The sequence below is a fragment of the Heterodontus francisci genome, chromosome 31, assembly GCF_036365525.1.
Source record: "Heterodontus francisci isolate sHetFra1 chromosome 31, sHetFra1.hap1, whole genome shotgun sequence".
Lineage (NCBI taxonomy): Eukaryota > Metazoa > Chordata > Chondrichthyes > Heterodontiformes > Heterodontidae > Heterodontus > Heterodontus francisci.
Genome location: NC_090401.1, coordinates 27,039,732 through 27,064,924, shown reverse-complemented (window position 1 = coordinate 27,064,924; position 25,193 = coordinate 27,039,732). Strand labels below are relative to the sequence as shown.

The window sequence follows — 25,193 nt, the reverse complement described above, 5'->3', positions numbered from 1 at the left end:
TACTTTCTAATCTGTCTCTAATAGAGATCAGCACAGTCACCAATAATATTGCTATAACTTCTCCTCCATGATGCACAATCAACGTGCTACTTTCTTGTGGTTCCATTACTCTTTCTTTAAACAGCCTCCTTTACCCAATCATTTCTCCCATGCTCTGGGTCTTCATTTTGAGTCTCCTGCTATTTATCATCTCCATGCTACCACTCAGCATTGTTATATGGATGATTCCCAACTGAATCTCTCCATTAACATTAAAGCCTGGAGGACTGTTATTATACTATTTTACTGCCAATCTGATATTCAAGTTCTGAAAATGTTGAAGTTGACTACAAGTCTACATTGACAATACTGATACCATATTATTTAGCCACTGGCAAGATCTGCACAGCCCTAGCTGTGACTCCCATCAACCTCCCTTCCTGTCCAATCACACTGAACCTTGGTATGCAACCTTGCTGTTCTGTTCAACTCATGAGTTAAGCTTTAAGCCACATTTAGAATACTGACTGACTCTTATTTGAGCATCACAGTTACCAAAAGCCTCATCTATTCCTTCATTGTCATGGGAATCTGTTCCTTAAAAAGGTCTCTCTGCCAGCTTTCCCACATCTTTCCCTTAAACTTCAACTAATCCAGAAGCTTGTGACATGAGTCCCCAATCTTAAAAAAAACCACGCAACCTGTCACTTTCATCCTCACCAAGCTACACTGTCTTCCTGAATCTTGACATATCATTTTCAACATCCTCTTCCTCATTTTCAAATATTTCCATGACTTCACTATCTGGGAAGATTTCTTGAGTACCAAGTTGTATCTAAAAGTCTCCATTCTTCTAACACTGGATTACTACTTCTTGTTTGGAAAATCTATCAACCACTTTTCAAAAACTACCTCACACCTTCTTCTCACTTTCTACTTGCTAATATCTTTGAACAAATCTTCTGACTCTCAACTAAATTACTTTCCACTTGGTTTCCAACTCTCCCTTGCAAAGCATTCTATAACTTACCTGCATGAGGAGTGCTATCTAAATGCTATGTAAGCACTGTGTGAGTAATTTTATTTTGAGGTTTTTTTCCATTTTTTTTTACTTTAAAAGGACAGTTTGCTGTATCTAGAAATATTGAACATTTACTCTTTAAAAAAAAATTAAGGCTGTTCAATTTTCTCTTCAGTTTGTCATGTGTCTCATACCACAGTCATTGCAGCACAATTATTTTAATCGACATGAAATAATTTCCAAATGCAGAGCATCAGTGACAAGATGCCAATATCAAAAAGCTTTCTGGATACCCAGACAGCTGTTCATTCCACAGCTCATGACAGAATAGTTAATTATGTTTGCAGCCTGAAGTACAGGGATCTGCAGCCATCAATAACATCATGGTGTATTATACAATCAGCGATAGGCCTTATGGGCAGTGTAGAAAATGCTTTCTGAAGTTTCTTTGGCTGATTAAGCAAATGACTGTTTAATGCTGACGCAAGGAGATTTCTCTGCGTAAGGTTAGCTTACAACAAATAAGTATTCTCTCTTCTGTGTACTTAAAATTCTAAAAAAAAAAGGCGATGATGTGACTTTGAAAGCCTCTGTCCATTTTTATACATGGCTATCTGAAAACAAAATTATTACCCTTGTAACGAGTGATTTCTTGTAACACTGGGCACAGGACTATGAGTACAAGATTGTTCATATAGTCCTATATCTGTATAAGCCCCGCAAATATTTTCAGTAAGGGAAATCGTTTAGTTGACAATGCCTGCTTTACATGTAAAATGGATGACATTATTTTGCTTTTGGAACTGTGCTCCCTGCCTTCTTATAAAGCATTTCAAAAACGTAGGATGTTTTACTTATATTTTAGATGTGCAATGCTTTGTAAGGGATATTAATTCAGATATTGTGGATCTTCTAGCAGCCAGAAAGCACTTTCTGTAAATCATCATAAAACACAAAAGATGTAGCCTGCTTTCTAAATTTCTTGCTAGAGGATACAGAATGAGAGTAATTTGAGCAACATTTTACACATCATCCAAGAACGTCCTTACCCTACATGCACATATTTTGTTGTTATCTCCACAATACATAAAAAAGGCACCTTGAACTTATCAAAACAGCACATCTTTGAATTTTAGGCATGGTTACACAAAGGCAAGCAGTTTTAGGGATATATTCAAATTCACCTTATCAATAAAATTATTGCTATGAAGAAAGTCATGCCATCATTCATAATGAAGCACATATAATGCAAGATATGTCTGAAACAAATGCCAATATCTCAGTGCATAGTGTACAAAACATATTAATGAGAGCATTTTATTGAAATACCATGATTTTTTTTAAAAAAGTGAAAATGCAATTCATTTAATTGTGTCGCTTTTAAGGAAAAAAAGCTTACATGATGCTGGGTCCAAAAACATCGAATCATAAATCAAACATGCATATCTATACAAGATGACTATACAAAGCTTTTTCCATAGTTATCTTGTCATGTACCTTTGTAGGAGGAGGAAGATTCAGAGAAATAGCAAGTGTTTTAATCACAGATACAATATTCGATAGTCATAACCGAACATGACCAAGAAACAGCAAGGACTTAAAATCTGATTTTCCTCTGCCTTTTTTTCCAAATATAACTCAAAAGGTGGTTGCAAAAGAAAATAATAGGCACTAATCCTTTACTCCCATTCTGCTTATGAATAGCACAGTATCCTAACTTCTATATGGCTTTTCACCTGAAGTGGGCACAGAAATGTAAATTTGAAGCAAATTGATGTCAGGCAGCTTTGCACCCAGATTTGTAACAAGAAATGCTGGAACCACTCAGCAGGTCTGGCAGCATCTGTGGAAGGAGAAGCAGAGTTAACGTTCCGAAGAAGGGTCACTGACCCGAAACGTTAACCCTGCTTCTCTTTCCACAGATGCTGCCAGGCCTGCTGAGTGGTTCCAGCATTTCTTGTTTTTATTTCAGATTTCCAGCATCTGCAGTATTTTGCTTTTATTTCTACTAATTGTGGCAGGTGCAGATCAGAGACAAACTGGACCTATAAAACCTGGTACTGCAGATTTCTCAGCTGCTGTTTATGTGCAATTATTAAGGGACGGGCTAATGAAGCTAGTTCATTACTTCCCACTTCTAGAATAAAAAAAAGCTTTTTGTGCCTCAGAACTTAGAATAGAATGCTATTCATCTTTTAAACGTAGCGACGGAAGTTGCGTTCAGTATCTTTCCATGTCCCTTTTTCCATTGTTATATTTGTAGGCAGGCAAGAAGAAAGAAACCACTTGCATCTAAGTAGCACCTTTCTTGACCTCAGGATGTCTCAAAATGCATTACGACCAATTGAAGTGTAGTCATTATTGCAATGCAAGAAACGTGGCAGTCAATTTGCCCATACCAGGTCCCATGAATAACAGTGAGATACAGACCAGATAATCTGTTTTAGTGATATTGGTTGAGGGACAATTATTGATTAGAAAACCTCCCTTGCTCTTTTTTGAATAATGCCACAGAATTTTTTTACATCCGCTTGAGAGGGCATAGGAGACCATGGTTTAATGCCTCATCCAAACGATGGCAGCCAAGTGCTGCCTCAGCACTACACTTAAGTGTCATCCTGCAGTAGGATTGAACTTACAAGTGCCTGACTTGGAGGCAAGAGTGCTATCAAAGACACAAACTGACAGTCACTGTGCCTTATAGCATTCCCAAAACTCAGTTTAGCAGATTACAGAGTATCTGGAGTTTAGTTGTGGCTGATAATGTGCCTTAGTAATAATCAGTTGATCTTGTCAGTTACTCCTTCTCTTAAAGGTGCACATCAAATAGACTGGAAAAAATGCAAGTAGTTAATTATTCTTCTCTTCACTGGAAGTGCATTTATAAAGTACATCTGTCAAAAATGTGTCAAAAGTACTTTAAATACAATGATAAAATACTGTGGATGATGAAACTGAAACAATCATAAAATGCTGGAAATACTCAGCAAGTGAGACAGCATCTGTGGAGAAAGAAAGAGTTAACATTTCAGGTCGGTGACCTTTCATCAGGATTGGGAACTTTTGGAAATGAAGTAGGCTTTAATTAAGCACAGAGGCAGGAACAGTGGGCAGAGAGGAAAGAACACTAGGGGCTGGATTTTATAGTGGGCGGACAGGAGCTGGCCACCGACGTAAAAGTCAGCGGCGAGCCCGCTTCCACCCAGCCCGGGGATCCGACCCGCATTTTACAGGTCCTTGGGCTTTAATTGTTCTGAGGCAGTACTTCCACCCGCTTGAGGGAGGAAGTCCCGCCTCATTGAGCTGCCGGGCAATCATTGGGCTGGCAGCTCTTCGTCCCAGCAACGCCACCAGGAGCAGTGGCCACTGCTGGGATTGCAGCCCAGCCGAGGACATGGTGCCAAGGCTTCAGGTAAGTTAGGGTTTCCTCACTGGGGAAATCGGTTGTGTCCCGGCGAGGCATGGGTGTTCTTTTGGGGTGGGGGGGGGGGGGGGGGGGAGAAAGAGAAGGGGGCATCTCGGGCTCTGGGGGTGGTTGGGCACCCTGTGCCTGCTTGTCAGGCCCCACCCTGGTGCACTGAGAGGCCAAGTATCACTGGGCGGCCTTTCACATCTCCCGGATGCCTGCTTGCCACAGGTAAAATACCCGTGGAGGCAGATGAAGGCTGTTAAGTGGCCGTTAAGTGGCCACTTAAGGGCCTTGATTGGCCTGGGGCAGCCGGCCTTTTTCTCCACCCCTCCCCCCCCAGCCCACGTAAAGGGGGGAGGAAGCGGGAGGGCCTCTGGAGCCTCCTGCTCAATTTGACGCCATCCCCACTGCCACTATCCAGCTCGCTGGGGTCGCGTAAAATTCTAGCCCAGGGAAAATTTTTGATCGGGTGGATGTCAGGCGAGATTAATTGACAACAGGGCTGATGGTGCAAGGCAAAAGGGACAATGGAACAAGTAAAGAAACAAAAGTTGGGTCTAGAAGAACTGTGAATGGCAACAGCAGAACCATTCCCAACAGTTGCTTTCCAAAAGAAATGGCACCATTGGTTATGGCTTGAAATTGTGAAATTCACTGTTGAATCTGGAAGGCTGTAACGAGCCCAATGGAAAGTTGAGGTGCTATTCCTCGAGCTTCTGTTGAACTTCATTGGAAGTGTGAGAGGCAAAGAGCAAAGAGGTCAATGTGGGACAGAGAATTAAAATAACAATCGACTGGAAGCTCAGGGTCATGTTTGTGAATTAAACAGAAGTGTTCAGCAAAGCGATAACCCAATTTGCGTTTGGTTTCCCAATGTAGAGGAGACTACATTGTGAGCAATAAATACGGTATATTAAATTGAAAGAAATACAAGAAAATCGCTGTTTCACCTGGAAGGAGTATTTGGGGCACTGGACAATGGGAAGGAAGATGAAAGAGCAGGTATTGCAGCTCATGTACTTGCATGGGAAGGTGCTGTATGTACAATGAATTAATTTAAAATGCAGTGATTATTATGTTGTCAAACATGCAGCCATTTTGTGCACAGCAAGTTCCTATAAACAACAAGATAATAGTTTTTGATGCTGCGAAGGGCAAATACTAGCCAGGACATCAAAATTCCTTGATCTTTGAAATCATGCTCCAAGATATATAGGATCCACCCGAATCACAGGAAAAGGAAAGCTAGGCCTCGAGTCCTTGGTTCAGCATTTCCTGACTGCTAAACAAAAATGTCAGAATAACTTGCATGTTTAATGCAGGAATGAAGTTCCATCTGGAAAAAGGAAAAGAGATTTTTTTTTTCTTTTTTACCTCTTCTGGTAAAAATAAAATGCTGTTTCTCATCACTGTGCATTAAGGTCTAGTTTCCATTCATACAAATCAATTCAATTTCCCCACCTATAAAAAAAAAGTCTGGGCCCTGGGGCTACATTGTACTCCACACAGAATGAATAGATAAACTTGCATTTATATTGCATCTTTTACAATGTTCCCAAAGTGCTTTCAAGTCAATGAAGTACTTTTGAAGTGTAGTCACTGTTGTAAAGAAACGCAGCGTCCAATTTGCACACAGCAAAGTGAAAATGACCAGAAAATCTCTTTTAGGTGTTGGCCCAGGACACCCAGGTGAACTCCCCTGCTCTTCTTCAAAAGAGTACCATTGGATCTATTCAGTCCACCTGTGAGGGCTAACTCTGATGTCACATCTGAAAGATGTCTCTCAATCTTGGTAAATTTGGAAGTTATCTCCAGTTTTCATTCCTCAAATTAAATTTTTAATTGTTGCCACTTTTGGAGATTTAAATAAAAACAACTTATTGGGCCCAGAGTGAATTTTTGATTAATTTAGATAGAGAGGGAGGAGGGTTGCCAACCCTTCAGGAATTGCCTTGGAGCCTCCAGGGACTGAAGATTAATCTCTAGGATATTCCTGGGAACAAACCCCGGAGAAAAATCATATGGATCTTAAAAAAGTATTTTTTTTTACTTTTCTTTAAATAGCTTTGTTTATTAGAAAAGTATTGGAGATTGAACAAAAGGTTGTTTAACCAGGCTGTCACTGTCAACGATGTTTTGGACATGTCCGTATCTCTTGGTAATGCTATCAAATAAGCATGTGGAATGTACAGTGCTTTTTCCAGGTAAATCATAAAAAGTTGATGGATAGACTGTATGTCATTTGGATTATATTTGTTACTGTCCCCTGAATCAACTATATAACATATTTGATTGGATCGTGGATTATAATCAATCCCTGTAGTTATATAAATCATTCCATTTCATATCAGGCAAATGACATGGAAGATTTATGACTGATCATTTGTCAAACAGAACAGGAGATATTAAACTCTGCTTCAAATGTGTCTGATAACACACATTTATTGCATGAAAAATTACAGTTTAACTTATTTTAGTCAGATGCACCCATTAATTTGTTGTTTAATTGGCATTTTAGTTATTTTGCACGAATCCCTTATGGCTGGATTCAAGACAATTCATGAACAAGCTGACACAAAACTTGTGCAAATTATTCTATAAGTATCACATATTTCAGGATTCAAAATCCATCAATCATAACTTACTATTCAAGGCAGGATTTTCCACAGTTGCCGGGGAACAGTTCAAGCTCTTGGGTCAAATTCTACAGGGCAGAAAAGCCCACTCATCCTTGTTACTGTTTAACAGTATGCATAATAGCTACAAAGAAGAGTTCTACTGCTGCAGCTAACATGACACCTACATTAAGATCAAAGCTAGCAGACTCAACATTTCAAGTAATTCATATGGATGATGAATTGACTTTTCTCAGCTCTCCAAGGTGCAGGCCAGGGGTGTCTAACTTTAGTTAGTTCATTAAAACAAGTTTTTATGATATTAATTTAACAATTCTTATTCTGCGTCCAACTGCCAAGTTGCTTTGAGGCAGTGATGGATGTATCATTCTTATTCAGGCAATTTTTCTTTCAGTTGGACAAATGAACATTTACTCACTGACATGCGTGAGTTATCAAAGTTTGCCTGGTGATACATTCGTGGTACTTGGACTAGGAAAACAAGAACTCCTTCAGTATGACCAGCAGCAACTATAAGTGATTAAGCTTAAATTTCCTGTCTTCCAATCACAGTATGCAAATTGCATCCTTGGATTCTGTAACACTAACATTACAATTACCAAGAGCTATGTGTTTAAAATGCAACTGGTTGTCACACCGTTACAACATAAACATCCCCATAACCAAATGTTTTAATTTCCAAAACTCAAAAGTTTTTCCAAAACTTATCAACTGAAATCTTTGCTTCCCAAGATATACTGTGCCCTCCAGTCAGTATTTCTGCAGTAATTTGTGATTCTTGTGTTTTGATTACATGCTTCTGCCACCAGTCTGTATGGCAAATCAACAAATTTGCTGTTAATTGCATTATGTACGTCTGTAAAACAGAAGCTATTGGCTAATAGACAATTTACTTATGCAAATGAGGTTAATTTGAAATTAACATTTATAGTTTGAAATACAGGGGAAGTTTTTTTTTTACTGGCGTCACAATACACTACATTACAGATAACATACCACAAAAATATGCTGTCAGGCAAGCCACCACCTGCCAAGACTGAGGTACACATTATTTCACCACATGAACATTAAAACTTAAAATTGCAAGCCCCTGACTGTAAAATGGTAACAGACAGTGTTGGAACAAGGGACAAAGGGCCATGCCCTGACTCATTCAACCAACAATGGACTTGGACGTCGAAGGTAGGGGGAGCTAGCATTCCAGGTTGACTGCTTCTCGGCCTTTTGGCTAAGATCAAGTGTAGTATCTGTTCTTATCAGTACTTACTTGGCAGAGAAGAGATCATGATCATTGCCTTTTAATCCTGGGTAGGCTTTGAGTAAAATGGCTATAACCAATCTTCGAACTTCAGGCCAGGGAGTGCGCAACACCATTCAGGTGGTGGTGAAGGACAAGGAAGGAGATGCACCGGTCGATCGCACCTTCTTCATCAGGAAAATCCTCATCGATTGCTGCAGATTTCAAGCTACGGACATCTTCTGCCTGCAGGATTTCCCCAGCAGTGGATACTACGACGTGACGTTCAAGAATGTGGCTGGATGCATCAAGTTTCTGAAGGCGTTCAAGGAGAAAGGGGACCGGGCGCCACTGTCGATCCTCACAGCAGAGCCTTTCTTCACGCTTCCGTCACAACGGGACCGGGTGGTGACGATTCACCTCCACAACCCCCATGTTCCGGTGGTGGATGTACTCACTTTTCTCGCCAGGTACGTCGAGGTGGCCGGCAGCAGCACTGATGTCAAGGACCCCTTTGGGATTTGGACCAGCAAGCGGCAGGTCAAGGTGACCTTGAAGGTCGATGCCAGTGGAGCCATCATCCACCCCCCGCTCCAGCTTCGCTATCGGGGGAAGTCGAGGGTTCTTGGTCTACGGTGGGCAGCCCAGAGTTTGCCGCACCTGTGGCAAATCTGGTCACGTGGCAGCAAGCTGCAGCACGATTGTTTGCAAGAACTGCAAGGAGGAAGGCCATCAGACCAAGGACTGTAAGCAGACTAAGTGTTGTAACTTGTGCGGTGCGGCAGGCCACCTCTACAAAACCTGCCCCAAACGCTGCCTCAGTTATGCTCAGGCGGCAAGGTCCAAGGAAAGGCAGGGAGAAGGTTCGACGAAGGCGTCCGGTGTTCGAAAGGAGACCAGCAACCTTCTCCACAGTGAGGAACTTCAACCTGAGAAGAAGAAAGGGGAGGCAGCTAAAACCAGCGACCCAGCACCTACCCTGCACCCGGAAACCCGTCCTCCACAGACAGAATCAATGGAGGAGGAGGCAGCAGATGGACAAACAGGTCAGTGGCAAGTGGTCCAGAGGAAAACCACAAAGAAAAAACATCCAAAAGCGGAACAGGCCACCACCCAAACCAGTGGCAAGAGGAGGCTCCCGTCTGAGACAGACTACAACAGCTCCTCTTCACTGGACGGGGAAATGTTGGAACGATGGCCCCTTCAAAAGAGGCGGCAGAACTCCAAGGAGCTGGAAGATAAAGCCCCCCAACCCCCGGGCACTGGAAGCTGTGATGGGCCCGACGTGCCCCAACCCCAAAGCGCCACACGTAACGACGTGGCCAACGCATCCCAGCTCCGGGGCACCGAGAGCAAAGACACGTCTGGCGCACCTCAGCTCCGGGAAGCCGGCAGCAGTGATGTTTTCGAGGAGGAACAGAGGGAAGCAGCAGAGGACAACCCAATCCTTGCTGACTTCAAGACCCCCCCCCCACCTGCCCTGATGTCACCCCAGCGGAACAAACCCTGCATGAAAAACCAGGAGGGGTTTCTGGGCCCAACCAACGTGAAACAGCTTGCGCACACTATGGGTATGCAAGAACATCCCGAAGGACTGGGACTAGCAAGGAAATATGGTATGGGAAGCAACAACTAACTTTTAAAAAATGGGTATAAGAATTGCTTCCATTAATGTGCGTAGCATTAAATCCACTACGCCATGTGTTTCAACCTTGGATTACCTCGCCAAGGTCAAAGCCGACCTACTGTTTCTGCAGGAGTGTGGAAGACTGCACCTACAGGCAGTGGTCGCGATGGTGGTCCCACGGGCCATCGATCTGGTCAGGGGGTAACGATTGCCGTTCCTCCGGCCTGGGTATTCTGCTGCGGGGAGGTAACTTCACCATCTCCGAAGTTAAGGAGGTGGTGGGCGGTCGCCTCCTCGGAGCAGATGTAATGTACAACAACACTCCGCTCCGGTTGATCAACGTGTACGCCCCGGTACAATGCAGCGAGCGGCTGACCGTCTTCCAGCAACTCCCACTGCTGCTGGCGACGTCCAGGCCGGTCATCCTAGGCGGTGACTTCAACTGCATCATCGAAGCAGCTGGACGATCCGGCAGAGACGACAGCAAACTGGACGCTACGTCCAGATTCCTAATAGAAACAGTTAAAGATGCCAAACTGCACGACGTCTTCAGCAAACCTGCAGACGGAGCGCAGCGCAGATACACATGGTCAAGATCGGACGGGTCTGCCCGTTCCAGGATTGACTTCCTGTTTGTGTCCCGTGATGTCACTGTCGGATCCACTGACGTCAAGCCGGTGTTCTTCTCCGACCACTGCCTCTTACTGGCCAACTGTCACTTACAGGACAACCAGCGGGTTGGCAGAGGGACGTGGAAGCTCAATGCTACACTGCTGACCCCAGAGAACGTTGAGGAACTCAAAAGGGATTACAAAGGTTGGAGGACCGTGAAACCCATCTTTGAGTCTCCAGTTCACTGGTGGGAAGCGATCAAGGAGATCAAGAGGTTCTTCATCCACAAAGGTGTTCAGAGGGTGAGAGAGAGAGAGACAGAGGTAAATGTCCCGACTCCAGAAAAGTATGCAAAATCTGCTCCGGCTGCAGTCGATGGGGGTCGAGGTCAAGGAGGACCTCCATGAGGTGAAGGGCCAGCAGGCCTCGCTCTTTGCCACGGAGGCCTCCAAGATCATCTTCCGGTCCAGAGTCCGCTCCATCGAGCAGGATGAGACGTGCTCGCATTACTTCTTCCAAAAGGTACAGAGAGAGAGCTCTGTTATCAGCAGCCTGAAGGAAGAAGATGGCTCTCCGACATACTAAGGATCAGCAAATCATTTTATGCTGGGCTGTATGACGCGAAGCCCACAGACAGCAGAACCTCCCGGTCCTTCCTGTCATCTATTACAGAGGTCTTAGATGACAGCAGGAGGGAGAGACTGGACAAGCCGCTAACTCTGGATGAGCTGACAAAGGCCGTCGAGTCCTTCAAGACGAGTAAAATTCCCGGAAGCGACGGCTTACCAGTTGAGTTGTATTCGGCCCTGTGGGACTGGGTCGGCCCGGACCTGCTGGAAGTATACAAGGGTATGCTCCTGGCTGGCAGCATGTCAGAATCCATGAGGAAAGGCATCATCACCCTCATCTACAAGCGGAAGGGGGAAAGGGCAGAAATCAGAAATTGGCGGCCCATCTCACTGCTTAATGTTGACTACAAGATTCTGTCCAAAGACATAGCCAGTCGAAGCAAGTCTGCTCTGGAGTTGTTGATCCACCCCGATCAGACCTGTACTGTACCCGGCAGGAAGATCTCTGATAGTCTCGCGCTACTCAGGGATACGATCGCCTCTGTGCGGGACAGGAGGGTGGACACCTGCCTCATCAGCCTGGACCAGGATAAGGCTTTTGACAGGATATCGCACGCCTACATGATGGACGTGCTTTCCAAAATGGGGCTTGGGGAGGGAATCTGCAATTGGATCAAACTGCTCTACGCAAACATCAGTAGCGCAGTCTCAATCAATGGGTGGGAATCGGAAAGTTTCCCGATCCAATCTGGAGTCAGACAGGGCTGTCCTCTCTCCCCGGTCTTGTTTGCTTGCTGTATTGAACCCTTTGCTGAGTCTATTAGGAAGGATGTGAGCATAAGAGGGGTGACAATCCCAGGCAGCGGAGTAAACCCCCCTGTACATGGATGATGTCACCATCTTTTGCTCGGATACGCTGTTCGTGCACAGACTGATGAGCATCTGCGACCAGTTCGAACTGGCCTCGAGAGCCAAAGTTAACCGCGGCAAGAGCGAGGCCATGTTCTTTGGGAACTGGGCTGACCGATCCTTTGTCCCCTTCACCGTCAGGTCTGACTACCTGAAGGTGCTGGGGATATGGTTCGGAAGGGCTGGGGCATGCACCAAAACCTGGGAGGAGCGAGTAGCCAAGGCACAACAAATGTTGAGCATGTGGGGACAGCGATCTCTCTCCATTGTGGGTAAGAACCTGGTCATCAGGTACGAGGTGCTCACGTTGTTGCTGTACGTGGCGCAGGTCTGGCCCATACCCCACTCCTGCGCTGTGGCGGTCACCCGAGCCATTTTCCGCTTCATCTGGGGATCTAAAATAGACCGGGTCCGGAGGGACACGATGTTCAAACCTCTGGATAAGGGCAGGAAAAATGTACCCAACGTGGCCCTCATCCTGATGACCACCTTCGTGTACGGCTGCAGCAAGCTGTGTGTAGACCTCCAGTACGCAAACTCCAAGTGTCACTACGTGCTGAGGTTCTATCTGTCCCTGGTGTTGCGAAGGATGGGCCTGGTCACATTGCTGCGGAACGCTCCATGCAGTTGGGCCGTGTCGTACCACCTATCCTTCGTGCAGCAGTTTCTGCAGGAAAACACCTTTGACCACAGATCCATCAGGCAGTGGTCTGCACGGAATGTCCTCAAGGCCCTACGGGAAAAGGAGACGGTGGATCCTGTCGGATGGTTCCCCGAGCAGACTGTCAAAGTCATTTGGCGGAATGCCTCATCACCAGAACTTTCAAACAAGCACCAAGATGTAGCTTAGCTGGTGGTGAGAAGAGCCCTCCCCGTCAGATCCTTCCTGCACGCCCAAAGTCTCGCCCCCTCCGCGCAATACCCCCGCGTTGGCTGTGGTGGGGAAGAGACAGTTGCCCATCTCCTCCTGGAATGTGTCTTTGCAAAGCAGGTGTGGAAAGAGATGCAGTGGTTTTTGTCGAGGTTCATCCCAAGCAGCTCTGTAACACAGGAGTCTGTGCTCTACGGGCTGTTCCCAGGGACACACACCGAGACAAACATCAACTGCTGCTGGAGGACTATCAATTCGGAGAAAGACGCCCTTTGGTCTGCCCGAAACTTGCTGGTCTTCCAGCGCTAAGAGTTGTCCACGACTGAATGTTGCAGACTGGCACATTCCAAGGTCCAGGACTACGTGCTGAGGGACGCACTAAAGCTTGGGGCAGCCACAGCAAAGGCTCAATGGGGAAAGACCACAGTGTAAGGTCCCCCCACCAAGCTGAACTAAGGGGTTGGATCCATGGGAAACCCCTCAAACTGTATCGGGAAAATTTTGTGTGCTGTAAAATGTAAAAATGTATATGGCATGACAAATGAAAGGATTGTGAGGCAACTCAGGATTGTATTGAAGGAAACTGATCACCTTTGCACCGTTTGTAATTTTTGACTTGGTGCTGTTTGAAACTGGTGATGTATTTTTTTTTTATCCAGATTTTTATGAATAAAATATATTTTGGAAATTAAAAAAAAAAAATCCAGGTTGACTGCTAAGATAGCAGAATCCGCAAACACAGAAAAAGTGGTCAGCCCAGTTTTAGTCACATGACTCACTGGCTGTTGAAATTTGAACTTCCAACAGAATTTGAACTCAGACCGCCTTGTACTCCTGGAACTGAAGCAGAACCCTCTCCAATCTGCCTGCTCCCATCTCCTTCCCGCGGAACTGAATCTTGTGAAAACACATGAACCTCAGAGAGAAGTCTCCTACGTGAACAAGGTTTAAGCAGAATACTGGGTCCCAACAAAACGCAAGAATTACCCACAAAAGGTCTATACTGTGAGCTTGAAGCACAGTAACAAGATATTGTCTCAAACTGTTCCACTTTATCTTTTCTTCTCTTTTCTGTCCCTATCTGCATGTGTATATCACGTGTGTATGCTAGCATGGGCGCGTTGTATATCCATAGGCGTCAACCATATTAGAGTTGAAGTCTAAGTTTTAATAAATTTCACTTTTCTCCTTTAAACCTGAGAAAACATGGTGTGTTGGTTTCTCTGTCTTATAATTGGAAAGCTGTGAACAAGGATTCACAAAAAGGGAGCTCAAAACAGTGTGTTTAAAAATTAAACCCTGTTACAATAAGACCAGGTAAAGACAGCAAAAGACCACTGGACACATTTCTCACCTGGTCATAACAATGCTTTGTAGCTTAAACAACATGTGCAAACATGGCTAGTTAGCAAATACTTTGAGTTAAAAATTCGAAAGTGCTGGTTTTTGGGCACGGGGATAATGATGAACGATTACCCTACAGCCAGTCAAGTTGATGCAGGCAGCATGCAAACTTCATGCTGCCTGCTCATCACCATGATTGCAGTGTGTAGCCCACCGTGAAATGCGCTGCTGACTGGTTGCACGTTCAGCAGGGCATCCAGGTGTATGCATGAATAGCACAAGTTACAGCTAGCCTTCTTTCTTAAAGAGGAGGTGCATTAGGGCTGCAGCAACTGGTCTAACTGTCTCCAAGGGTTTCAAAGAAGGAATAAGCCTACCAATGGAGCAGCAGGCCAGAAAGAGGGCTCCCATGTTCTCTGATGCGGTGCTGGAGGTCTTTGTCAAGGAGGTGGAAATGAGGAGAGAGGTCATGTTTCCATAGGGGGCCGGGAGCCTCGCCAGCACATACTGCAAAGGGAATGGGAACAGGTAGCCATAGAAGTCAATTCAAAGAGTGTATCCCTGGGGACCTAGCTGAAGTGCCACAAAACATTCAATGACCTTACACGAGTTGTCAAGATGAGATTCTATACAATAGGCGAACTGAAGATAGTAAACACATTGAATGTTATGTAGATAATTGTTCCTTATGAGATAATGTACACTCTACAAAACGTGTGAGTGAGAAAAGGTTACAGATTGACCACAGATGCTGCCTGACCTGAGCATTTCCAGCACTTTCTGTTGCCATTAACACTCTCTGGACTAATGTTTTGTCTTTCACCACGAGCATTAACACGCTCTTTGCCTTTGTCCTATGACAGCTTTATTATTGAATCTCTCCTGCCCTCTGCCCTATCTCACACCATCCCTTTTGTTCTCTTCCCCATCAACCAACACCCCCCAACTTCCCTTGCTTAAAATCTGATTCTTTTCTAACCTTTCCCAGTTCTGATGAAAGGTCACAGACCTAAAACGTTAACTCTGTTCCTCTCTCCACTGATGCTGCCTGACCTGCTGAGTATTTCCAGCACTTGCTGTTTTTATTACAGATTGACCTTCTTGGCTTGAAACTAATGCTGGAGGGAAGGGAAATCACTAAAAATGAATGGGTGGATACAAACTGTCGGATTGTTTTACAAAAAGAAATGCATGTACGTTGAAATTGTTATGGATCGTAGAGAAGGGACACCTCGCAATATAATGCTTTGTACAGAATATGGAGGTCTTTGACTAAAATTTGTTTTGAAATTTTGCTTGTACATATAAACTCTTTTATTTAGAGAGACAGCGAAGGGAATCTGTTAATTGTTTATTATGTTTAATTGTATGAGGGGGTGAGCATTAACTGAGGATTCACTTGTGGAACAGCCTGAAATTGTGGTTTGTGTGTTAGGAAGTTCATGTTTGTAATGTATATCTCTTTAAATAAATGCTTATAAAACTGTGTAAAGATTTGTTTTAGTTCTATCCTTCACCACCTGGCTTTCTGGATTATAACCCAGTGGAGTCAACTGAGGATTTCAATGGGGATAATGTAAAGGAGAAGGCATATAGGCAAGCACACAGAGATACCTGGTGCTTTGGCAGAATTGCCACAAAACCTGTTGCCACTGTCAAAGAGCATGGGGGAGACTGGCTCCAACTTGTCAGAGGGTTTCATGCAGAGTTTGGAGTCCAACATTTCCAGCATGGAAATGGTGACCAACTGCATGACAGCACTTGTGGACCCAGCCATGATGCAGCGTCTGATGGTGGAAAGCTCAGCTTCCATTGCAGCACCAGTAGAAACTACCCAACATCTCCGTGTTGCAATGGAAGCTCAGGCTGAGCTCATGAGATCCATGCTTGGTGTCATGTAGGCTCAGACAGTTGCCATCATGGCTGCAGATACCAGTGCTCAAAAGGGGTATGTATGCTCTCGCAGCAGTCCAGCAATTTGGGTGTCAGCAGATTAATAGGATTGCTGAACTGTTGGCTGGAGAAGTGGTAGTGGCGCCACAGTAAACCAAACTACTGTCTTCTCTCAGGAGGACCGCATTCATGCTCCCAGTACTGGCTCTCTACTGGTGCCCTGACTGATACACATCAGCCAGCCAGCCCAGGCTGCTGCCATACGTGCTGAGGTGGTGCAGTCCAAAACCAGGCTCTCAAAGCCCACAGCTGGTCGAGGGCATTCTGCCAGGCCATCTGTAGTCCTACCCAGCAAATCAGGAGCCTTCCACCAGCCCTGCTGCAGCCACTGACATAAAACAGTATAGAAACACTAGGTCAGACAAAGGCACCCGCAAGAATGACAAACGGAATGTACAAGAGTGAACAGTTAAGTTTGGCTGTATTATTGGAAGTGTTTTTGGATAAAGCAGTTATAGAATGGTTATTTTGGGGTATCTTTCATTTCAGGATTTAGGCCAAGAGGATACTGTAATGGTCCTTTTGTTAAAATTTGTTCGGGGGATGTGGGCTTCGCTGGCTAGGACAGCATTTATTGCCCATCCCTAATTGTCCTTGAGAAGGTGGTGGTGAGCTGCCTTCTTGAACCACTTCAGTCCTTGGGATGTAGGTACTGTAGGAAGTAAGTTCCAGACTTTTGACCCAGCAACAGAGAAGGAACAGTGATATAGTTCCAAGTCAGAATGGTGTGTGGCTTGGTGGTGGTGTTCCCATGCATCCGCTGCCCTTGTCCTTCTAGGTGGTAGAGAATCGTGGGTTTTGAAGGTGCTGTCGAAGGAGCCTTGGTGAGTTGATGCAGTGCATCTTGCAGATGGTACACACTGCTGCCACGGTGTGTCGGTAGTGGAGGGAGTAAATGTTGAAGATGGTGGATGGGTGCCAATCAAGCAGGATACTTTGTCCTGAATGGTGTCGAGTTTCTTGAGTGTTGTTGGCGCTGCACCCAACCAGACAAGTGGAGAGTATTCCATCACACCCCTAAATTGTACCTTCGAGATGATGGACAGGCTTTGGAAAGTCAGGAGGTGAGTTACTTGCTGCAGAATATCCAGCCTCTGACCAGCTCTTGAAGCCACAGTATTTATGTGGCTGGTCGAGTTCAGTTTCTGGTCAATGGTGACCCCCCAGGATGTTCATTGTGGGGATTTCAGCGATGGTAATGCTATTGAACGGCAAGGGGAGATGGTTAGATTCTCTCTTGTTTGAGATGGTCATTGCCTGGCACTTGTGTGGCACAAATGTTACTTGCCACTTAGCAGCCCAAGCTTGGATGTTGTCCAGGTCTTGCTGCATATGGACACAGGCTGCTTCAGTATCTAAGGAGTCGCGAATGGTGAACATTTATGCAATCATCAAAGAACATCCCCACTTATGACCTAATGATGGAGGGAAGGTCATTGATGAAGCAATTGAATATGGTTGGGCCTCGGATACTACCCTGAGGAACTCCTGCAGTGAAGTCCTGGAGTTGAGATGATTGACCTCCAACACACCACAACCATCTTCCTTTGTGCTTGGTATGACTCCAACCAGCAGAGAGTTTTCCTCCTGATTCCCATTAACTCCAGTTTTGCGATGGCTCCTTGATGTCATACTTGGTCAAATGCTGCTTTGATGTCAGTCACTCTCGCCTCACTTCTGGAGTTCAGCTCTTTTGTCAATGTTTGGACCAAGGCTGTAATGAGGTCAGGAGCTGAGTGGCCCTGGTGGAACCCAAATTGAGTGTTAGTGAGCAGGTTATTGCTAAGCAAGTGCCGCTTGATAACACTGTCAATGACACCTTCCATAGCAGAGGGTTGGACAGATGGGCAATTATGGAGCAGTGGTCATGTGGGGATGATTTTAGGGGAACTGGAACCTGATTAGCTGCTCACAGAGAGCCTATCAGCACGATGGTGTCCCAAAAGTCTCCTCCCTTCCTCATCCTCCGCCTCCTTCTCTTCTTCCCCATCCTGAGGTCCTCGCCAAAGAACTGGTGACAAGAGCTGCACCATTATGAGATCCAGGTTGTTAAGTACACAGCAGAAACCATGAATTTGGAAGCATGCTCCTGCGAATATTCTAGTCCTCCCACCATGTGATCCAGGCAGTGGAACCATTGTTTTAGAATGCCAATTTTTTGCTCCACGACATTCCTGGTGACAGCATAGCTCTCATTGTACATGCGCTGTTCTCCTGTGGTAAAGCAGTGAAGGGGAGTAATGAGCTACGTGTAGAGAGTGTAGCCCTCGTCACCGGGCAGCCACCCTCTGGTTTGGTGTGGTAGCTCAAATATGGCTGACTGCTGCAGGATAAAAGTATTGTGATTGCTGTCAGGATAGCAAGCATTCACCAATTGATGATCTGTGCATGATGGCACACTAACAGCCAGAAGTGGTACCCCTTGCAGTCTTGATACATCTCCCCATGCAGTAACCACAGAGCCATGTGCATGCAGCCTATGTCTCCTTGCACCATTGGGAACGCCACTACCCTGGTAAAGCTATGTGCTTCCTCTTCCTTCTTCTCTCTGGTTAGAAAGACTATGAAGTCCCCTCTCCTTGTGTGCAGGGCCTCTGTTACCTTCCTGATGCACTGACACAGTGAACTTTGAGATGTTGGCTTGTCACTGACTCTTGTCTGGAAGAATTCACCGGCATAGAAATTGAGTACTCCATTGATCTTAATGGCAATTGGCAGTGCCGCCCCTGCCCTGTTCCGCAGCTGCAGATCCAGTTGGAGGTGGCACAGTTCAGTGACCACCCCCTTGGTGAATTGTAGCTATCTCAAACATTGCTCCTGACTGACGTGGAGGTAGGAGAAGTGTTCCCTGAATACCCTAGGTGGACACGGCCTTCTAAGGAGATCCCTCATCCTGCCCCTTCTGCGCACATCTTCCCCCATCTCTGCAGCCTGTGCTTCATCTCCCTGTCGTCCTGCAGTCCAAGAGGGACTGTAACTATAGCCCTCATGAGTGATAGCAGCCTAGTTTATTTTTGCTGACAGGCCTTCAAATTCCACTGAACGCCTGAGAAAAACTCAGCACTGCTCCCTTCTGAACTCCAACAACTTTTCAGAACTCCTCCAACAACACAGTACTTTCACTAACACTGCAGCAGCAAAACATATATCAAAAGCGCCTCACCTGAAAGAATTATGATCATGTCTTTAATAGCATGAATTGCAGGGGGTGGGGCGGGTTCCCTCCTGCAGCTGATCGCATTTTCAGTTGAGTGTGTTTAAGAAGGGGCATTAACAGGATCAGTGAGGTCCAAAATGACAGGTCGGGTGCCAAATCAGCATTTGACACTGAGTGATGTCACAATTTGCTCACTCTGCATGCTTCCTGCACACATACACCCACACCTCTGCTTGCGTCCTTCCAAGCATGGCATGTCACGCAAACTACGTCAGAAGAGGATCAGCTGACATTTTCAGGACTCCGGCTCCTCTGTGCCAACATCAGCGACGCTATGAAGCCCAATTCGGAGACCTTTGCCTTTTAATTCAACTCCATCAAAACATGAATATAATCCAAATAATTCCAGCTGCACAATAATCATTTAAAGGGTGTGCCTGTAAATAAGTTACTTATAATCTGGTGAACAGGATTTGATGAGTATTTGTAACAAAGTTGGTCCTGACTCTAATTCTGAAAAGAGGATCCATGGAGCAAAAATTCCTTAAGTGTTAGTTACTCTTAGCTCTTGTGGAATTAGTTGACTGGATACAAATTAGAATGAAGATATCTGCATTTTACCCTAGCCTCACGATGGTTCAGATGCCACACAACGGGCTGCATTCACTTATACAGAGCCTTTAATGTAGAAAAAATATCCCAAAGAGCTTCACGGAAGCATAAGGGAGAAAAAAAAGACACTGTGCCAAAGAAGGAGAAAACCAAAAGGTTCTCAGAGGGAAGACTCAAATGGAAAGGTGGAAGAGTTTATGTTACATATGCAGATGCAATGAAATACTATGACAAGTTACCATTCTTTCAAAATGTTCAGATTTTCATCATTTTTCTTCTGACTTTTCTTCCAGACAAATGAGCAAAATGCTATAAATGTAACTAATCTCCAATACTTGCTCAGCTCTCTGTCAAGCTTCCCTGCACTACCCATTTTATTTTCATGTTCATTAGAATGAAGATTGATTTAATGCTGCGGAAAGTAATGAATTTCACATTACAGCTTTCGTAATGTTGTAACATTGGAAATCAAGCTGCCAAACCACAAAGCTATATTTAACTTCAGGTATGAGTCAACAGAAGACAAACTGAGCTGACCAACCTGGAAAATCTTTAACAGAATCTCAATTTGTACTATATCCAGATTGGAAAACATCACTTTTTCCCAGGACAGCTTTGTTATTTAATCTCTCCTGCCCTCTGCCCTATCACATGCCTTCCCTTTTGTTCTCTTCCCCACCAAAGCCCTCTAATCCCACCCCCTTCACTTGCTTAAAACCTAATTCTTTTCTAATTTTTGCCAGTTCTGATGAAAGGTCACTGACCTGAAACATGAACTCTGCTTCTCTCTCCACAGATGCTGCTTAACCTGTTGAGAATTTCCAGCACTTTCTGTTTTTATTTCAGATTTCCGGCATCTGCAGTATTTTGCTTTTATTTAAGCAAATGACCTGCAGTTGACTTCAACATGAATCAACTATGTTTTATTGCAACACAAATCTTAAATTGCATAAATGCTGAAACCTGAAATGTCACCATGCTTCATTTAGTAGCTGAGCTTTTAATATATATTCTCTAAATGTTATGTCTGAAGATCATATATGACCATTTATCTTCCAAGATGATAAATATTTAATTTGAAAGTAGGCTGGAATTTAATATTTCTCATTGGCCCTCCATAAACATCAATTTGTCCAGAACTCAGCGGCCAGCTTCTTCAGACGAAAACAAAGTACTGAAGATGCAGAAAATCTGAAATAAAAGCAGACAATACTGAAAATATTTGGGAGGTCTGGCAACATCTGTGGAGAGAGAAACAGAGTTAACATTTCTGATGAAAGGTCATCGACCTTAAATATTAATTCTTCCTCCACAGACACTGCCAAACCAACTGAACAGTTCCAGCATTTTCTGTTTCTATGCCAGCTTCCTTGTTTGCACACAGTTCTGTTTGTCAATACCTCCAACTCATTGCCTAAACAGGCACCGTAGCCTTGCCCCATTGTGCCTCCTTTTTTAGCTTTACATGTCCTCTTATCCTCTTGGGGGGATGGGTTCACGTTATGATAGTGATTCTGTTTTGTTTTAAAAAAAAATTAAAAAGGGAATTTTTAGTTACGCTAAATGAATATTTTAATCAAGAGAACAGAGAGGGCTGGATTGGCAACAATGTTACTGTTTGTCACCTGGTTCGAGCTCGGCTTAGGGCAGAAGCCATGGCAACAGGGGCAGAAAATTGACAACTTTCCTTTGATTAGACAAGCCTAGTAGCAGGCACAGAACATCTGGGTGGGCAAAAACTGCCAAGCTGTTAGTCAGTGCATGCGTCAAGCCTGGAGGAGAAGTCAAGAAAGAACAGAAGATCACAACCCAGCTTAGTTTGCCAATATCTCTGAAGGATCTTGTGAAGTCCACGATGAATTCATCTTGATTCCTTTATTTCACAAAGGCCTGCTAAATTACTTTCAATGCTGCCTGAAGAGAACTATTTTTTGGGAGATTCTAAACATCCAAAAGATTCGTGTGCTCAGAAGGTTGGACTATATGCCAGTTTGGAACACCATATCTTATCTGCTGTTTACTTCAAAAAATGAGCAAGTAATCTACCCAAGCCTTTTTTGTTTGTAACAGAGCTATGATCTAAAACAATCCTTTTTTACTTTTTACAGTTAACTGATTTATGTATAGGAATATATATATATATATATATAGATATGTGTGAGTGTGAATGTGAAGGGAGGAAGGTAAAAAGGAACTTAAATTTGTTAAGGTAGAAAAGAGGACTTATTTTAATATTTAATGTTGGATATTTAAAAAAAATGATCTGTGTACTATTGTTTTACTTCATTACTAGTTGAGACTTGTTTTATAATAAACTGTTAATTTTGTTGTTCAGTAAAGAAACCTGGTTAGTGTGTTCTATTCTGGGGGGAAAATAGTGTATCCGATTGACTGTTTCAATAAGTGAAAAATTTAAAGGATATGTTGTGACTTGTGGAGAAGTGGGACTGAATTAACAGTGCACTCCTCCCACCTTGGTTGTAACATTCTAAGCATTCACCTTTCTCAAAATGATGGTGGTTCTTTCATTCATCTTTAACCCACCTCTGTGAAACCCTCTTTCTAAAATGATCTATCTCTGCATTTTACTTTTCTTACTACCTTTAAAAACATCCTTAAAACTCATTTCTTAGACCAAATTTTCTCTCGGCTTTCTTCCACAAGCTTCCTTTCTTCCTTTGTGAAGTGCATTGGGACCTTTTTCTGCACAAATAAGGTGCAAAATAAATGCAATATTTTTCTGGAGTACAGTTAATGGACAAGTATGAAATGCCCTGGTTATCCCTACTTTCCTTGTTAAATTCGTCTGCTATGCCTGAAATTTGTTTTGCTATTTTATTTTAAAAATCTTTTTTTTTTTTACAGGCACAGTTAATAGCATAAGAACTTCAAAATTTGATTTGGAACGATTCAGTTATTTTCCAAACCACAAATCCCTTGCCTCCCACTCCAGGATGTTTCTGATGGTTTGAAAATAACTAACAATGCCCAAGTTATGCTTTGGAATGGGCATGAATTCCATTCTTCTTGAAACCAACAACCTATTAGCCCTTTCACTTTATCACATGATCTGCTCTCCTAATCAACCCCACTTAATAAAATAAAAAAAATTACAGGATAGATTTTCATGTACATCACTGATCACCTATCCTATATAGAACTTGACTGATATTCATTCCATTCAAATCTCTCCGCTGCACAGATATTCACTGCTGAAGCTTCACACATGAGTTTAACATTATTAGAACTGCTTGAGTGAATTAACATCTACCATCTGTATGTACTGTGCCAATTGGACAACTTATTTATTGATCATTGTATTTAAATTGATGTTTATCACAATCAATTATTAGTCTATTGATTGGAACACCTGAACTTGGTTAATTTTGTTTTAGCCAGAAGGTGAATTGTCTACTTAATAGCATTTGGAGTCTCATCATGAAATTTTTGTCCACTAAATTTCAGTTTAGATCCATTCATTTATTGGTTATTGCTCTGGAAATAGTACACTAGAAATCAATTATATCAACTTCATCAAGCTAGACATCTACATATCATTAGCTACTACTGATCTACATTAAAATCTGATTGTCAATCTCGAGGATGCACTAAGAACACAGAATTGCAGTCTCTTGGATCTGTAGACATGGATTTAACAGGTCTGGTTAAATTGATCATGCCAGTTGAGAGTCAAAGAAAAAATACATTTTTTATAAATGCCCCCAAGATACTGATTTTCTGCTGCAGTGCTGTAATCACAGTTAAAATTATTGGATACTCACTTAAAGTTGAAAGAACTTGGCAGGAATAATTTTCTTTTTCTGAAGTCCAGAATATCTGGTAACCTCAAAAGATCAGAGACTTTTGGATACTATAGCTTGAAACAATGAAATGCTGCTGCGAGAGCATGTATGTAGTGAATCTATACAAAGTAGCAATCTCTCAGTATAACACCCATCATAAGCTTTATTGTTATTTGTAAAGCTTAAATTGTCTCTTGTAATTCCTATCTTTCAAATTGTAATTCTTTTTCCACATTCTCTTCAAATACATCTGGTTACATACAGAGCTGAGAGAGAGAGAACTGAAACCCCAGTTCTCTTCCCTTTACTGTCTATAATCAGTATGGTTTCTTAACCCGAGTGTATGGCCAATTGAATAACCAGCAGCATGCTTTCTGTTGGTTGAAATAAAGAGGATTAATTTTATTCACATGTTCACCCAGAAGAGTTCATGTTACGTCAGTCACTCGCCACTCACACACACCTCGAGAAAGAAAGCTGTTAAAGAGGGTAGTGCACTTTTACCAATTACAAACAAAGGAATAGTTCATAAGTCACGTGATTTGGCTCGTCTTGGCGAAAAGGCACGCGTTGCGGGTCCGGCGTAGAAGGCGTTTTCACTCCTGAAGCCAAGTTAGGTGGGTTCAATAGCTGGAGTCGTACATCGAGGATGTTGCAGGATTCTCTCAAAGAGGTGGATTTTTAGCAGGTCACTAAATTAGTTGCCTGCAGTCCCAGCACTAGGAGGTCGCTTTTCTGTACTTGTGGACTTGAAAAGGAAGAGGCTTAGGATGTTGTAGTCTCCAGTTTTAAGGCATAGGTATACTGCCTTTGCTGTTTTCCCTGCGGAAGTTGTTTGTAGACTTCCTAGTTTCTCCCTGGTGCTTGAAGTAATAAGATTTGTTATTTGGGATTAGTTTCATCCAGGTGTCCACCTGAACAATACTTCTACTGTCCAACCAGAATGTTTTGAAGGTCGAAACCATTGCTACATAATGGGGATGGATGTTAGAAATTCACACCTACTTATGATTTAACTGTTTTCTTACAGGTCTCTTTGCTAAGTTTCGAGCTCGGAGACAGTGGCCGGAATTTTACGTGGGCAGACAGCAGCCGGCCTCCAAAGTAAAAGTCGGTGGCGGCCCCGCTTCCACCTTGCCTGGGAATCTGTTCCATATTTTACAGGCCCCCATGTTTTAATTGTTCCGAGTCGGGACCTCCACCCACTTGAGGGAGGAAGTCCCGTCTCAGTGAGCTCCTGAACAATCCGCGGGCCGGCAGCTCTTAGTCCCAGTAGCGCCACCGAAAACCACTGCTGGGACTGCAGCCCAGTCTAAGATAGAAGTGTCCTGGGCCCGATGAATAGGGTGCCTCCCAGGACGGTCAGCAGCTGCCTGGTTTTCCCAGGCGGCTCTTCCCCGCTCCAGGACGCCCACTTGCCACGCGTAAAATCCGCGTGGAGGCGGGCAAAGGCC

General features: G+C 43.8%; 1 protein-coding gene and 1 pseudogene across 1 annotated transcript in view; one reads left to right on the top strand and one right to left on the bottom strand.

The window, feature by feature from the left end:
• The window catches only part of csmd2 (CUB and Sushi multiple domains 2), a 2,056,060-nt gene that overhangs the window by 1,790,301 nt on the left and 240,566 nt on the right, over positions 1–25,193 (bottom strand). The gene's annotated exons all lie outside the window — the stretch shown is intronic.
• LOC137347376 (U2 spliceosomal RNA) lies at positions 8,254–8,362 on the top strand (annotated as a pseudogene).